General features: G+C 42.0%; 1 protein-coding gene across 1 annotated transcript in view; it reads left to right on the forward strand.

The window, feature by feature from the left end:
- Positions 1–17,201, forward strand: part of LOC138975582 (protein N-terminal glutamine amidohydrolase-like) — a 570,098-nt gene that overhangs the window by 241,282 nt on the left and 311,615 nt on the right. The window lies entirely within an intron of this gene.

Below are 17,201 nucleotides of genomic sequence, written 5' to 3' on the forward strand. Positions count from 1 at the left end.
CATAAAGATCGTGTCCTCTTATAAGTACATCATACTCATCATAACATTTTATTGATCCAACAAAGGAAATTAAATTGGTCATCAGCACATATAGGTCATTAATTAATAATTATAAAAGAAGAAGAGAAGAAAATTTATAAAACCCATGATAACAAAAAAATATCTAAAGTAATATATGTACAACTACAATACCCTTTTTACTTGCACACTTGACACACCGACACACCAACACACATGCATACATACCTACATACATACCTACCTACATACATACATACATACATACATACATACATACATACATACATACATACATACATACATTCCAACACCAACATTTTAAATAATATACTTTCTTCGCTTTTCCTTGCAAGAATGAACCACCAAAATGTCAGCCAAGCTCGGCCCTCCCAAGACGCTGCAGAAGGGGTGAGTGACAGGAAGGAACCATGAGATCGATACAGCTGGGGCGCTGCCAACGTCCCGGGACATCAAGTTGCCGTTGATCTGGGGGTCAGGCACAAGGCTTGGGCTGGGGGAGAGGGGGGAAATATTGAAATTGTAATGTGTGGTAGGGGTGGGGGTCGGGAGAGAGGAAGTGAGAGAAAGAGCGAAAACTACAAAAGATAGAACAAACAGAAACACTGCCAGAAGGGATAAGTATTCAAGACTGAGAAAGCTATAAAGACACACACACAGAAGGAGGAAAAAGAGCTGGTAAACAGAAGTACAGAGAGAGAGAGAGAGAGAGAGAGAGAGAGAGAGAGAGAGAGAGAAAGAGACAGAGGCAGAGAGAGAGAGAGAGACAGAGACAGAGACAGAGAGAAAGAAATAGAAAGAGAGAGAGAGAGAGAGACAGAGAGAGAGAGAGAGAGAGAGACAGAGAGAGACAGAGAGACAGAAAGAGACAGAGACAGAGAGACAGACAGACAGGGAGAGACAGAGACGGATAGAAACAAAGATAGAGAACAACCCTGACCAATACAGAGTGTGTGACCGATATATCAAGACTGTGACTTACGCAAAATGCAACTGAGAATCACCCAGAGGAGAAAGGTACAGCACCTCCATTGTATAAAGACAGATCTTGACCACGAACCGTCGGTCTGAAGAATATTTCACAGGCTTCTAAGACTGAAAAGTAAACTACGTTGGATAAGTTTTGTATTTTAAGAATAAATGTGTTAAGTTCTGCCTCCTAAGAAAAAAACGGAGAAGTGTGTTGCACGGGGGGGGGGGTGGGGGGGGGGGGGGGTGGGTGGGGTCCAAGGAAATCGATGACCGGACTGCGTAGCTGAGGTTCTGCCAACGTCCCGAGACACGGCCGTTGAACTGCGGGGGTCACGTGCGGAAACGGGTGATAGATAGACAGATAGAAATATAGATAGACAGACGAAGATCTGACATACAGACATATAGATCGTGGATACCGTTTTGGGACACTTCGAATGGATAAGGCAGGTGGTGGTGGGATTGGTGGGGGGGTGGGGGCTTGAGAGAGAGAGAGAGGGAGAGAGAGAAAGAGAGAGACAGAGTGAGAGAGACAGAGAGACAGACAGACAGACACATAGATACAGACAGACAGACAGACAGACACATAGATACAGACAGGCAGACAGACAGAGTCAGTGTGTGTACGACCAAAGGAAAGAGAAGCGACTGTACAGCGACTCAACTAATTAAGTTTCGATAAAACCATCAACATCAATAAATATACCTTTCAACTATTTTCTCCGGTTGATCAGACAGCAATATTATAAATGAAAGAGATTTAACAAGATTTTCAGGTTTTCTGTTTAGTGAGGAAGGCAACGTGACAAATATAAAGCTCGAGTTACAAGTCTAGTTATGTCTGATAAGAAGCCGAAGCGTGATAAACGGGAGGCAACGGGAGGGGCACCAGAAAATCGATGGCAGGACAGTGTAGCAAGGGAGGTCCCGGGACATTGCTGTTGACCCGAGAGAGAACGGGGGGGGGGGGGGGGGAAGGGGGGGGGGGGCAGGCACGGAGTGGGGAGAAAAAAAGTGCTGTGAGGGGTGAGGGGAATGAAGAAGGGGAAGAAGAGAGGGTGGAGGGGGTGTGTTAGGTTCAATGTTGGGAGAGAAAAAAAATTACTTAGAGGAATGAGGGTGAGGGAAAGGAAGGGACAGAAGAGAGAAAGAGGAGGGACTTTGGATTGGGAGGGGGCGCAGCGAAAGAAGAAAAAGAAGAACAAGAATAATGACTATGATCATGATGAGAAAGAGAGGGAGAGAAAGAGAGAGAGAGAGAGAGAGAGAGAGAGAGAGAGAGAGAGAGAGAGAAAAAAAAAGAGAGAGAGAGAGAGAGAGAGAGAGAGAGAGAGAGAGAGAGAGAGAGAGAGAGAGAGAGAGAGAGAGAGAGAGAGAGAGAGAGAGAGAGATTTTCGGAGCATGACCTAATGTTCCGTGTGTAACAACTAAAACCTTCATAAAAACGTTTCTTCTGTTAAGTACAAATCATGAACGTTGATTGCCAGGTTCGAAAATGAATGGGGAAAAAAATGATTGTTTTCTTTTCTTATTCAAAAGAGAAGGGGGAGGAAGAAGAGAAGGAAGAGGCGGAGGAAGAGAAAGGAAGGAAAGGAGAAACGTGTCCGATACCGCGGGCAAGGAGGGTAAATTACTTACCGTAACATAGAGAACAAATCAATCCTTCTTCTTTCAGATCAGACCTTTTCTCATACAAATGGCAGAAACGATTAACATTGACAGTTTTATATGAGTAAAAGGGTCCGATGTCTGATAAATGGCTTGGCCTCTCGCTTCATACATAACAGGACTGTGGCACTTATTACGGGTTTTGGGAAAGAAAACGGTAAAGTTACAAGGATGTCGTTAGGCGTCGGACATCGGACATCAGTATACCAATTAAAATCCCAAAATGTCCGATTCACATTGCCGCATGTCGGATGTCCTATCGTTTTAGCCTGAGCGTGGTCATTGTCCGATATGTACTCCATTCCTTCGGACAGCGCGATATTCGTTAATTTTCATTTCAAGATACAAATCTTCTGAAAGACCAAACGCTCTCGTGTTCAGCTGACACTGAAGTTGCCAGTGCCGCGTGCGGATCTTTTCTTTTGTCGGGAATTCCCGAACCGTTTGCGGTATGCGCCGTTTGGGTATAACCGTCTCGGTGCAGCGCACTGATCTAAAAATAGTGGATTATTTTTAGATCAGAGCATGCTACAGGAGTACGGGAGACAACTCCAACTGACTAAATTTGTCGTCTGTTTTTGTTTTTGATGCGAGACGAAGCACTGAATTAAGCCGCTGAAAAAAAAACTACAGCGAGAGAAAGATCTTCTCAACAGCTGACAGCAAATGAAGCAAAAGACGCTTTCAACAGCTCTGTTCTTTTTTTCATATATTCTGTCGACCTCTAGTCATGAATATCTTCTAGTCATGAAAATGCAACCCATTAATGATCATTTGTTTTCATCTTCTCAGTATTTCATTAGATCAAACCGATCATTTTGTTTTTCAACTTGTATCCAAATCATGCAGTTTGTAATCAAAGTAAGAGCTCTGAAGTTGTTCATGTTGGTTTCTTTTTTGTGGTTTCTTTGAAACTAAACAAATACAACATTATACGCACACTGTGTTGATGTATTTACTATATTATGTGTGTGTTCTACAGCGCGCGCGCGTGGGTGTGCGTGTGTGTGTTATAAGCTGTTTGGCGCAAATTCATAATGTCCTATTAAACTTTCTGAAAGCGGTCAAATGTCCTATTGATGCTGAAGAACTCAGGACATTTGTCCTATAGGTATGAATTTGTAGCAACATCCCTGAAGTTATAAATACGAGTAGTTCCACTACATGCCATACTCCAATCTCTTTTGGCTTCTGTCTGTTGGCAACATGTTGTTGTTATGTTTACCTGTCTGTCGCTTTCTTCTTTAGTCTCCATTCGTATGAGTTACGCCTCGCTAAGGCCTGATCGAGCTCCCCCTGGTTTGTTTATTTGCTTTTAGCATGCAGCAATGGTATTGGAATACAGTGAAGCAAGCACAAAGGCGAACATTTCGTGTTCTTTCTGCATACTTTATTTACATATCCTTCCCTCTTCCATTGTCCCACTAATTTCTTTTCATTCGTGTCAATATTTATGTTGATCGCAACAAACTGTCTCTCCCCCTATATCTGATCTCTCTCTCTTTTTCTCTTTCTTTCTCTCTTTCTTTCTCTCCCCCCCCCCCCCTCCACCCCACCCCCTCTTTCCTGTTCCTGTAACCCGATATAGTCTGTGGTTTTCGTGTTCGATTTTAGGACACGGACATGAGCACCAGAGCGTAACGGCTCTCATGACCCAGAAGCGAAGAAAACTACCATTGCTTATTTGTGTTTGCAGCAATAATTTCGATTTATGGCAAAATGGCGGCGTTACGTGACACCCGCCTTGGCGCCCCTGACCTGCACATCTACACATAACCGGTGATGCAAAACGTGCAGGAAAACGCAATCAGGCTAGATCGATATGGTCATAAGCGACATGATGGATTCTGGGGGTGGAAGTGATTTTGTAGGGGGAAGGGTGAGATGGGATAGTTAGGGGGGAAGGGTGAGATGGGATAGTTAGGGGGGAAGGGTGAGATGGGATAGTTAGGGGGGAAGGGTGAGATGGGATAGTTAGGGGGGAAGGGTGAGATGGGATAGTTAGGGGGGAAGGGTGAGATGGGATAGTTAGGGGGGAAGGGGGAGCAAAGATAAGATGAGATTAGCGAAGATATTTGCTGGTTTTCTTGGTAAAAAAGTAATCACAAACATTTTTTTTTTAATTAATTTTACATCCAACCCTCACCCGGAGAGAGAGAGAGAGAGAGAGAGAGAGAGAGAGAGAGAGAGAGGGAGGAAGGGAGGGAAAGAGAGAGAGAGACATAGTGAGAGAGAGAGAGAAAGAAAGAGAGAGGGGGGGGAGAGAGAGAGAGAGAGAGAGAGAGAGTGAGAGAAAGAGAGAGGGGAGAGAGAGAGAGAGAGAGAGAGAGAGAAAGAAAGAGAGAGAGAGAGAGAGAGAAAGAGAGGAGAGGGAGTAAGAGAGAGAGACAGATAGTGACAGAAGGGGGGGTGGGTGGGTAGGGGGCGTTCTGCTTTCAACAGCCCTCGGACTGAAAACTCTAGCATCAGAATTGGAGACTTGAACAAGTGTCTGCATCGATTCCTGGCAGCAGAACCCAGCCTCTCTGGCGCCTCCCGGGACGGTTCCAGAAGAATAGAGCTCGAGATGAAAAGTGGTCCGAGACTGAGAAACTGCCCTCCAACTGTTTCTTTCTTTTCGTTTCTTTCTGAACTTTTCTGGGATCTTTTCTTTTCTTGTCAGGGGGGCAAGGATATTGGGTACTGAGGCTTGTTCCATTTTTTAGAGTTGAGGTGAGGATGTTCTCTCTCTCTGTCTATCTCTCTCTGTCTCTCCGTCTGTCTGTCTGTCTCTCTTTGACAAACAAGAACATGCCGACGAGAGTTATCTGTCTGTCTGTCTATGTCTCTCTCTGTCTCTGTGACAAACAAGAACAAGACGACGAGAGTTGTCTGTCTGTCTGTGTCTGTCTGTGTCTGTCTGTGTGTGTCTGTGTCTGTATGTCTGTCTGTCTGTCTGTCTGTCTGTCTGTCTGTCTCTCTCTCTCTCTCTGTCTCTCTCTCTCTCTCTCTCTCTCTCTCTCTCTCTCTGACAAACAAGAACAAGACAACGAAAGTTAGGTGGATGAGTGAGGAATCCTATATTTCTGGGCAGCAAGATATTTCCTCCCAATGACCATTGGGTGCATGACTGTAACGATGTGTGAATATCTGCCAAGTCACTAAGGTACTGCTGGTCACAGGGGTTGGCATGGAAAGGGGTGATACCAGGCCATTTCACTGCGATCTTTAACAATAACAATAACAACACTTTATTGTCCATTAAAATATTACATACAAATTGACAATTTTCTCTGATATGCCTGCCTGTATTCAATTATAAAGAACATTTCATAAGAATTATTAGGACATTCACTGATAGGACAACAACACGTATTATTACAACTTGAAAAAGTTGAAGGCAACATCCACTCGTAATGAGATCATTCATTTCCCTGCTCTCTCTTCTTCTTCTGTTTTCCTTTTTGGAGTTTGCTTCATGGTCTTTGAAAAATAAAATAATAAAAGGAATATGCGCATTGAACTAATGTCAACGCTATTTGGATACAGTCTTTTGTTCCATTTAAAGCTTCTTAATGTGAGGTACGTGCCACAAGAAGATTTGCAAACTTTGAATAACTATTTCATGAACAAACTTTTATGGTACCAAACTGAAATGCAATCCCATAATTCGGACTTAACCAAAAACTTTTTAGTAAACACTTCCGAGAAATAGCTTTTAAAATGCAGCCGACACAGTGCCAACTCAACTTTTAGTAAAACGTATAAATGACGTCATCAAATAACGCTATAAAAACTGACCCCCCAAAAAGTTTCAAGCAAATACACTCAAAATGGCGTCATCCATTTTCATAATAATCTGTTGGGTAGTTTTTGAGAAATGTACAGACAACAGACAATAGAGACATATACAGAGACAAACCCCCCCCCCCCCCCCCCTCGTTAAATCATTCAGTCAAGTATTGACTGAATGTATAAAGAAAAAGAAAAAAAAACTACCTGAAAGTAGGTTGGATGCGAGTATGCAGGAAAGTGGAAAGATCACATTGAAAATGTTGATAATGTTTATGGGACGAACATTAGCCATAATAAAAAATATTTATAGCTACTGAATACGGGTTTTCTGGCGGTAAACAATACCAAATAGGGCAAAAACTTCAGCAGAAAATAAACCAAGGAGAAGTTTGAAAACAAATGTTAGAACATAGAAACTTCAACAAAAAAAGGAAATAGAACAAACACACACGTGGCTTTTGAAGATGCTCTTTGAAGAAAACGTGCAGTACGTAGTTTCTTCGAGATAAGCATCTTCTCGTGGGCAAACATTCATTAACCACACACACACACACACACACACACACACACACACACACACACACACACACACACACACACACACACACTGAGACACACACATACACATAGAGAGAGAGAGACACACACACACACACACACACACACACACACACATAGAGACACACACGCACGCAAACACCCACGTTCGCATGCACGCACACACACACACACACACACACACATACACACGTACACACACACACACACACTCACACACATACACGCAGACGCATATATACTCTCTCTCTCTCTCTCTCTCTCTCTCTCTCTCTCTCTCTCTTCAAACGGAAGTTCATTTTTTACTTGTTTGTCCCGCATATAATGAGATCAGATTTGAATTAATAGCTCAAAGTATTATCGGAACCCATCCATGTTTAGAATGTGCCAATTACTGTCTTCTACATGTCAAAGTAGTATGACAACTAGCAACGTATATTTATAAAGCTCTATGATTTCGCACTCATTCTCTGGAAAATGCACAGTTGCAAGAATTGAGAACATAATGTTGCTCTTTCTGCTTCTTTTAAACAATTTTCGCTTGTATTATGTGTCACCACACCGGATGCCTTACAAATAAAATGTCCGACTTGTCTCTCTCTCTCTCGCGCTCTTTTTCTCTTCCAACCAACTCTCCCCGTTGTTGGCTGTATCAGTCATGCAAGAAGGTGAACACAGAGGATTTGAAGATGTAAAAGATGCACTGGACAAATATTCAAATTCAGTAATAAAACAAAGGTGGCAGCAATCAAGTTAGTATGTAGCTACTTTTAAGGATGATCTTCTAAAAGTCGTACTAATAATAAAAAAAAAGTATTGGAACGTTTAATGCAGGACAAAACAAGCATTCATGCACAAGAACTTTGACCTATCGGCTTTTAAAGCGGACAAGCAAGAGACACAACAGGCAAAAATAAAAGATGGTTCGATCATCTTGTCGCAGTATCAAAAATATGTAAAGGAAAAAGAACATAAGGGTTACATCAAAACATGCATTGTAAAATGTATCTAGCGTATTATTCATAGCTGTGTTGCACTTTTCCCAAATAAATCTTTGCTTAAAATTTGTACTAAATGTCTGAAAATGAGGGATTTTTTTGTTCATTTTGGAAATATATATATATACCTCGTTTTTGGGCCGTTTGACCTCGTTTTGGCCGTGTTTAGGGCCGTTTGACCTTTTTGTGGCCGTGTTTGTCGCCATTTGACCTCGTTTTGGCCGTGTTTGGGCCGTTTGACCTCGTTTTTGACGTGTTTATGGCCGTTTGACCTGGTTTTGGCCGTGTTTTATGTCAGTTTAACTTCGTTTTTGACGTGTTTCGAGCCGTTTGACTTCATTTTGGCCGTGTTTAGAGCCGTTTGACCTCGTTTTGGACGTGTTTCGAGCCGTTTGACCTCGTTTTGGCCGTGTTTTGAGCCGTTTGACCTCGTTTTGGCCGTGTTTCGAGCCGTTTGACCTCGTTTTGGACGTGTTTCGAGCGTTTTCGGGACGTGTTCCAAATCGTTTGACCTCATTTTGGGCGTGTTTCTGGTCGTGTGACCTCAATATATGATCGTTTTAGGGGCTGTTTGACCTCGTTGTGGCTGTTTGACTTCGTTTTGGCCTTGTTTACGGCCGCTTGACCTCGTGAAACGTCAACAACCGATCTTCATGAAACTTCACATGAGAGTTCCTGGGTATGATGTGCCCAGAGTTTTTGTTTTAATTTTTTTGATAGAATCCTTTGATGGCGTCATAATCGGCTTTGGTGAAAGTTGAGGCAGCACTGTCACACCTTTTAAACCAAATTAAAATTTTGGTCAAGCAATCTTCGACAAAGTCCGGACTATGGGATTACATTTCAGCTTCGAAGCTTAAAAATTAGTTAATTAGTTTGCTCACTAAAGTTGTCATTACTCATTAAAGTTGTCATTAAAATCGAATTTTCAGAAGCATATTGAAAAATGATTGCATTCAATTCCACATCTTCTCCTGAATTCAAAATCATATAGATATGTCATGTTAACTCTAAACATGTGCTCAGAATAAAAGAAAATAGGTTCAGTAAGTAATACTGTCGCATGCTTTGCGGAGACAAGCGTGACCCGTATTGGTCTTCCAGTATGGTTAGCCGAGACTATCTTCTTCTTCTTCAGCGTTCGACAGCCGAGACTATCAAAATGTAGTCTCGGTGATGACTGGTTTGTGGTGTTGATAATTTAGTTTCATACCGACTGAATAAATGTTTTTCTATCGCTTCACGCGACTTGTTGTTTCTTTGTATTCCCTTCACCTCTTTTCATAGTGTTCTGTTGTAACTTGAAACGCAAGTTATGCTTAAATGTCAAATAGTCAGCCACCTCAAACTATCTGATTAGATGCAGTCAGTGGTTCTCTCTTGATGTTCTGATAATCAGTACATTACTAAGCCAAATCTTGCCTTTCAGAATAAATTACCAGCTTTCTTTGAATAAAGGAGAAATGTTTTGGAGGTAGTGTAACCTGCGTTACGATTTTTCACCAAATATATCTTTCTAATTTAGAAATATATGACTGTGAATAAGTGAATGAAAACGGTTTCATTAGGTTTGTCAGCCTGTGTTCCGTTAGAAAACAACTGTTATAACTTAAACATGTTAAATCTTATTCTCTAGTCATGAGATAATGTCACACTGAAAAGCAAGTGACACTTCCAGATGTACAAATGATACAACCTTGTATCTTCAAAGCAGATAGAGGTACTGATTTACTCTCTTTTTACATTTAGTCAAGTTTTGACTAAATGTTTTTAACATAGAGGGGGAATCGAGACGAGGGTCGTGGTGTATGTGTGTGTGTATGTGTGTGTGTGTGTGTGTGTGTGTGTGTGTGTGTGTGTGTGTGTGTGTGTGTGTGTGTGTGTGTGTGTGTGTCTGTGTGTCTGTGCGTGTGTGTGTGTTCAGACTAAACTACTGGACCGATCTTTATGAAATGTTACATGAGAGTTCCTGGGAATGATATCCCCGGACTTTTTTCTCTTTTTTTTCGATAAATGTCTTTGATGACGTCATATCCGGCTTTTTGTAAAAGTTGAGACGGCACTGTCACACCCTCATTTTTCAATCAAATTGATTGAAATTTTGGCCAAGCAATCTTCGACGGCCGGACTTCGGTATTGCATTTCAGCTTGGTGGCGTTCATCTTATTCTTCATCATTTCCTGATTCCAAAAACATATAAATATGTTATATTTGGATTAAAAACAAGCTCTGAAAATTAAAAATATAAAAATTATGATCAAAATTAAATTTTCGAAATCAATTTAAAAACACTTTCATCTTATTCCTTGTCGGTTCCTGATTCAAAAAACATATAGATATGATATGTTTGGATTAAAAACACGCTCAGAAAGTTAAAACGAAGAGAGGTACAGAAAAGCGTGCTATCCTTCTCAGCGCAACTACTATCCCGCTCTTCTTGTCAATTTCACTGCCTTTGCCACGAGCGGTGGACTGACGATGCTACGAGTATACGGTCTTGCTGAAAAATTGCAGTGCGTTCAGTTTGATTCTGTGAGTTCGACAGCTTGACTAAATGTTGTATTTTCGCCTTACGCGACTTGTTCTTTGCATGCTGTACACTTTGCACTTTAAGGAAAGCCAAGTTACAGCGAACAGTGCACTCTTTTAAAGTTGTGTTGCATTTCCGACATAATTATTGTCAACAATAGCAAGATCTAGATCAGCACTTTTCAGGACGTGTACGGGAATGTGTACGGGTAACGCCATCAAATCTAGTTTTTACGTCACGCGTTTGCCAAGATCTGCAGTCTTGGTTGGAGCAAAACAACGTATGCATTTGGAACATTGGAGAAAAAAGTGAGTCACGGGTGACGCAATATCTACACGTACACGTACAGGTCTTTGCTACACGTTCGACCATCTACATGTAGAACACTGTATTACCAAAGAATGACTGACGTATGCCTTATATTCGAATGTAAGAAACTTGTTTATCCTACATACGTGAGAGAGACACCTGTGAGATAATAATCGTTCAAATCACACGTGTGTATATCATGTAAATGAGGTCGTGTCAAGCAAGTCTGGCAAGGACCTGTTTTTCCACTGCTTATGATGCCAAAGTCACCGAGACAAACGTTATTATAGAAACACAAATTGCGCTCGCTAATTACCCTCGATGAATCTTTAGAACTAACACGTCACGCCACATTTTCAGAGTGACGTTTCTTTGCTTTGACGTAATAGATTGCACGAGGCTTCAGAAGAGATCGAGGTTCCAAAACAAGCGTCTTCAATTTAGCTGCCTCGACTGCAGGACATTTTCAGTAAAATACACGTAAGTACCGTATGTAGGATAAACAGAATACTACATGGCTTGCTGTATCGTACCAGATTTACACTCGTTGCTTTTTTCAAATAGTGAACAGCTCGCTTTCGCTCGCAGTTTAATATTTAAAAAAAAAAACTCGTGTAAATCTGGTACGACACAGCAAGCCATGTAGTATTCTATATGTGTTGTCACCAGAAAATTTAACACATGAGTGTCTGTGGTCAGCAGAAAGTTACACAATCATGTGGTCATCAGAGAGGTTTTGTGTATGTGCCGTGACAATTCTGGCGGGAAATGAAAGTCTTCAGAAATATGTATGTCTTGTGTTTGAATGTAAGAAACGTGTGTGTGGTTACCAGAACGTGTTACACAGTCATGTGGTCAGCAGAGTGTGTGTACTTTTGCTCTTTTGGAGTTACCGTATTTTTCACTACATAATAAAATAAGTAATGATATAGGAGTGCAATGATGGTTTTCTTTTTATATTTAGTCAAGTTTTGACTAAATATTTTAACATCGAGGGGGAATCGAAACGAGGGTCGTGGTGTATGTGCGTGTGTCTGTGTGTCTGTGTGTGTGTGTGTGTGTGTAGAGCGATTCAGACTAAACTACTGGACCGATCTTTATGAAATTTGACATGAGAGTTCCTGGGTATGAAATCCCCGAACGTTTTTTTCATTTTTTTGATAAATGTCTTTGATGACGTCATATCCGGCTTTTCGTGAAAGTTGAGGCGGCACTGTCACGCCCTCATTTTTCAACCAAATTGGTTGAAATTTTGGTCAAGTAATCTTCGACGAAGCCCGGACTTCGGTATTGCATTTCAGCTTGGTGGCTTAAAAATTAATTAATGACTTTGGTCATTAAAAATCTGAAAATTGTAAAAAAAAATAAAAATTTATAAAACGATCCAAATTTACGTTTATCTTATTTTCCATCATTTGCTGATTCCAAAAACATATAAATATGTTATATTTGGATTAAAAACAAGCTCTGAAAATTAAATATATAAAAATTATTATCAAAATTAAATTGTCGAAATCAATTTAAAAACACTTTCATCTTATTCCTTGTCGGTTCCTGATTCCAAAAACATATAGATATGATATGTTTGGATTAAAAACACGCTCAGAAAGTTAAAACAAAGAGAGGTACAGAAAAGCGTGCTATCCTTCTTAGCGCAACTACTACCCCGCTCTTCTTGTCAATTTCACTGCCTTTGCCATGAGCGGTGGACTGACGATGCTACGAGTATACGGTCTTGCTGAAAAATGGCATTGCGTTCAGTTTCATTCTGTGAGTTCGACAGCTACTTGACTAAATATTGTATTTTCGCCTTACGCGACTTGTTCATATTGCATTACAAATAAAAGAGTCGCCAAAGTGGAGGTAAAAAGTTTGCGTCTCCAGATCAACCAAAACCCAAGGATATATATATATATATATATGTGTGTGTGTGTGTGTGCGTGTGTGTGTGTGTGTGTGTGTGTGTGTGTTTGTGTGTGTATGTGTGTGTTTCTGTGTTTCTGTGTGTGTGTGTGTACGGGACCTATTATTTCAGAAGCATCTACATCTTCCCACCAACCCAACCTCAAGTCCTCTGGTTGAACCAACTCTATCCCAACATCCGGGCGGCCCTCAAAGACGTTCCACTGGTATTCACGAGGTTGGAAATATCCAAGATTGACACTCCGACTCATGAGAGTGGTGTTGCTTCACCAAACAAGTTCTCCTTAATTTTTCCCCAGCACATGGGTCATGGGCTGTCCCGAGCCTTAATCATCCCTCGTTTTCTCGGCACAAATTATCATCTTGCAGAATCTTCAATACCCCCTCTGGGATCGCCAAATTCATGCCCCCCACCCCTTCTTCTCTTCCCTCCCCCCCTCTCTCTCTCTCTCTCTCTCGGCACTTCAAGGCCTTTACGGTTTTGTGTCACACCGCTGCGCCATCAAGGATCCCAGGCTAGGCAGTCATGGCAAAGCAAGCCATAACCGAGAGCGAGAGCGCAGAAATTGTAGGAATACAAATTGATTCCCTCTCTCAGAAGTGCTGCTTGGGGACTTATACATTTTCAGTCCCTTCTTGGAGAACAGGAGGGCTATATTCTGCGAGGATCAAGGAATATGGCTCTGAACAAGAGATTGAGGCGGGGAGTGGGGGTTGGGGGGGGGGGGGGGGGTTACAGAAAGTGTTTGTGGAGTGGGGATGGGGAGGCACTGGTCACGGGGGTATAGAGGAAGGGGAACGGGAGGGGGGCAATCATGGGGCTCTTTGATCGCGCGGAGAGATAAATACCTCCACATCAGTGTCTGGTCCAACAAGTCTCAACGACCACTGAGCTAGCTGGGAAGTCGTTCCACAAGATACAAGTTACCCCCCCTTAGTTCCATAACCCTCGCGAAATCTTGTAGGCGCGAGATTCTTTTTCTTCTTCTTTTCTGTAAAATGTGAAGGGCCCGGGGTGAACGTGGGGTTGCAGGGGAGATTGGGTGGATGGATGGGTGCGTTGGATGGAACGGAAAGGGAGGGTAGGAGGGGGAGGGGGGGTTGTGTCATTTTGCACTTCATTTCTCCCTCCTGGCAATCAATTCGCCGAACATCGGAACTGTCTCGGCCCCGCCGACCCGCTGATGAAATATTGTGATGATGTCGGAGAGGAGACTCGACATTTTGGACTTTGTTCCCCGGGCCTGACTAGCCAGCACACTCCGACGATTTTTTTTTACTCCCTCCTCTCGTGGCGGCCAGAAGAAATTGCAACAACTTGCCAGCACTCTCAGAGCTGAGATGGAACAAGTGTCAATAGGCATGACGGGTGAGAGTGGTTGGCCGAGACTCTGATTGCGGGACAGGAGGAGGAAGTGGGTGTAGGGTCTGGGGAGGTCGAGACGCTACAAGTCAAACACGGGACGAAGTGTTAGCTACGTTATTGAGGTGGAAAGTGACCTCTGCTTGGACGACTGAAACGGGAAATGTTGGAAGGGAAGGAAGGGACTCTGAAAGTCAAATATGCGACGACTGATGTGGTAGCTGCTGAGGTGGAGGGATAAACCTGTACTGGGATGTCTCAACTGAATCGGCGAAGGATGGAAGGGAAGGGACGCTAGGAGTCAAATGTGAGACGATGTGTTAGCTATACTTAGGTGAGGGGAGGGTGGGGGGCGGGGGGGGGGGGGGGAACCTTTGCTTGGATGTCCGTGAATCGGCGAAGGTTGGAAGGGTGGGTGAATACGCCAAGTGTGACCAAACTACAAAGAATATAGAATCTTCTGATAATACCTTAGAACTCGGCACTTGGATGACTTGCCTCACAGAGTCAAATAGGTGACAAGAAATATTATCTACTTTATAGGGGAGTGTTTTCTACGGGGATTCAGTCAGGGTCGGCAAAAGGTTGAGAACAGGAAAAAGGAGCGGGGAGTAAGGTAAGCTAAGCCGTGTGACCACGACTTTGAAGTCTTGGAGACTGTGCCATGACACAGGTCAGTTTGAACGACAGGTTCTTTGCTTGGGATGACAGTCCGACATTAAGCCCACCGTGTGACTATGCTACTTCGTTGGCGAACATTTCAACCAGATATCGTACAGGATTTAAATCAAGTCCTCGTAGAGTGCGTCAAAGTAAATCTGATCACAGACCCTTTCACACTTTCGTTGTCGCCGACCATCATCGGGTTTGAGAGTGTTGTTAAACTATAATGTCCAGGTTTTAGTTACTTCCATGCGGTTCCATTCTGCTCAAACCCAGGGATGTCGTCATCGGTGGAGATCCTAATAGGGCGACTTGCCAAAAAACAAAAAAACAAAAGTCGCGTAAGGCGAAAATACAACATTTAGTCAAGCTGTCGAACTCACAGAATGAAACTGAACGCACTGCAATTTTTCAGCAAGACCGTATACTCGTAGCATCGTCAGTCCACCGCTCGTGGCAAAGGCAGTGAAATTGACAAGAAGAGCGGGGTAGTAGTTGTGCTGAGAAGGATAGCACGCTTTTCTGTACCTCTCTACGTTTTAACTTTCTGAGCGTGTTTTTAATCCAAACATATCATATCTATATGTTTTTGGAATCAGGAACCGCCAAGGAATAAGATGAAAGTGTTTTTAAATTGATTTCGAAAATTTAATTTTGATCATAATTTTTATATGTTTAATTTTCAGAGCTTGTTTATAATCCAAATATAACGTATTCATATGTTTTTGGAATCAGGAAATGATGAAGAAAAAGATAAACGTAAATTTGGATCGTTTTATAATTTTATTGGTTTTTTTTTTTTTGTTTACAATTTTCTGATTTTTAATGACCATCAATTAATCATTAATTAATTTTTAAGCCACCAAGCTGAAATGCAATACCGAAGTCCGGCCTGGCTTGGCCAAAATTTCAATCAATTTGATTGAAAAATGAGGGTGTGACTGTGCCGCCTCAACTTTTACAAAAAGCCGGATATAACATCATCAAAGACATTTATCGAAAAAATGAAAAAAACCTCCGGGGATATCATTCCCAGAAACTCTCATGTAAAATTTCATAAAGATCGGTCCAGTAGTTTAGTCTGAATCGCTCTACACACACACAGACAGACAGACAGACAGACAGACAGACACAGACAGACACACACAGACACACAGACACACACACACACACACACACCACGACCCTCGTCTCGATTCCCCCTCTATGTTAAAACATTTAGTCAAAACTTGACTAAATGTAAAAAGAAGGTAAAACATAATTATAACGATGTGCCAGGTACACCAGCAGGGAATATTCGAAATTGGAATATCTCAATTGGTGAATTTCTGCTTAAAAAATGAAAACACTTAGGGATCAGTAAAATCTCAATAATCTAATACTTTTTATACGAGGTGCTTATGAACACATTTTCTGAGAGAGAGAGAGAGAGAGAGAGAGAGAGAGAGAGAGAGAGAGAGAGAGAGAGAGAGAGAGAGAGAGAGAGAGAGAGAGAGAGAGAGAGAGAGAGAGAGAGAGAGAGAGAGAGAGAGAGAGAGAGAGAGAGAGAGAGAGAGAGAGAGAGAGAGAACAATTCTTTATTTAACGAGGGTAATAGAGTAAGCAGTGATCAGCCTTTTTACATCTGGCCCTCGCCCTGAAGAGGGACTAGTCTAAAATGGCTAAAGAATAAACAAGTAAAGGAAACAACTGCTACATGTTTATGAATAAAATGAAGTAAGAACATATAATACATTTAAATATAATACATTGCATGAGAGAGAGAGAGAGAGAGAGAGAGAGAGAGAGAGAGAGAGAGAGAGAGAGAGAGAGAGAGAGAGAGAGAGACAGAGACAGACCGACACACATACACACACACACACACACACACACACACACACACACACACACAAACAGAGGAAAGCAAGTATGACGATGGAAAAGGCTGACGAATTAGATTCAAAGGGAAGCAACCCAAACATCTATACTACCACCCAATCCTCTGCATAATAGCCTCCCTTGAACAAATGACTTGAACAAGCTGATGCTCTCGGACCGTTCACACACACACACACACACACACACATATATATGAGGCTTTGCCAAAACGTGCTGGGGGGGGGGTGTGCTTGGACATTTGTGACAAACTAAACCCTTTCAGTTGATTTTTTTTGTGTGTTTTAAGTGATACATTAGTCTTTGATGAACACATTTGTGTAATAAAAGAATGGTTTGTGCATTTGGGAAATGTGTACTGTTTGATAATATGCCATGATACGCCAATTTTGAGAAAAGCCACATGTGCAACAAAACTGACCACAGAAGCCATTAATATCATTTCATACAACTGGTGTTGAACAGACCCTGCAAAAGCATTATCAGTCTTTAAAAGTACATTTGGAGCCAAATCTTGATTGCAGTGCCA

The sequence above is a fragment of the Littorina saxatilis genome, linkage group LG9 (genome assembly GCF_037325665.1).
Source record: "Littorina saxatilis isolate snail1 linkage group LG9, US_GU_Lsax_2.0, whole genome shotgun sequence".
NCBI classification, from domain to species: domain Eukaryota; kingdom Metazoa; phylum Mollusca; class Gastropoda; order Littorinimorpha; family Littorinidae; genus Littorina; species Littorina saxatilis.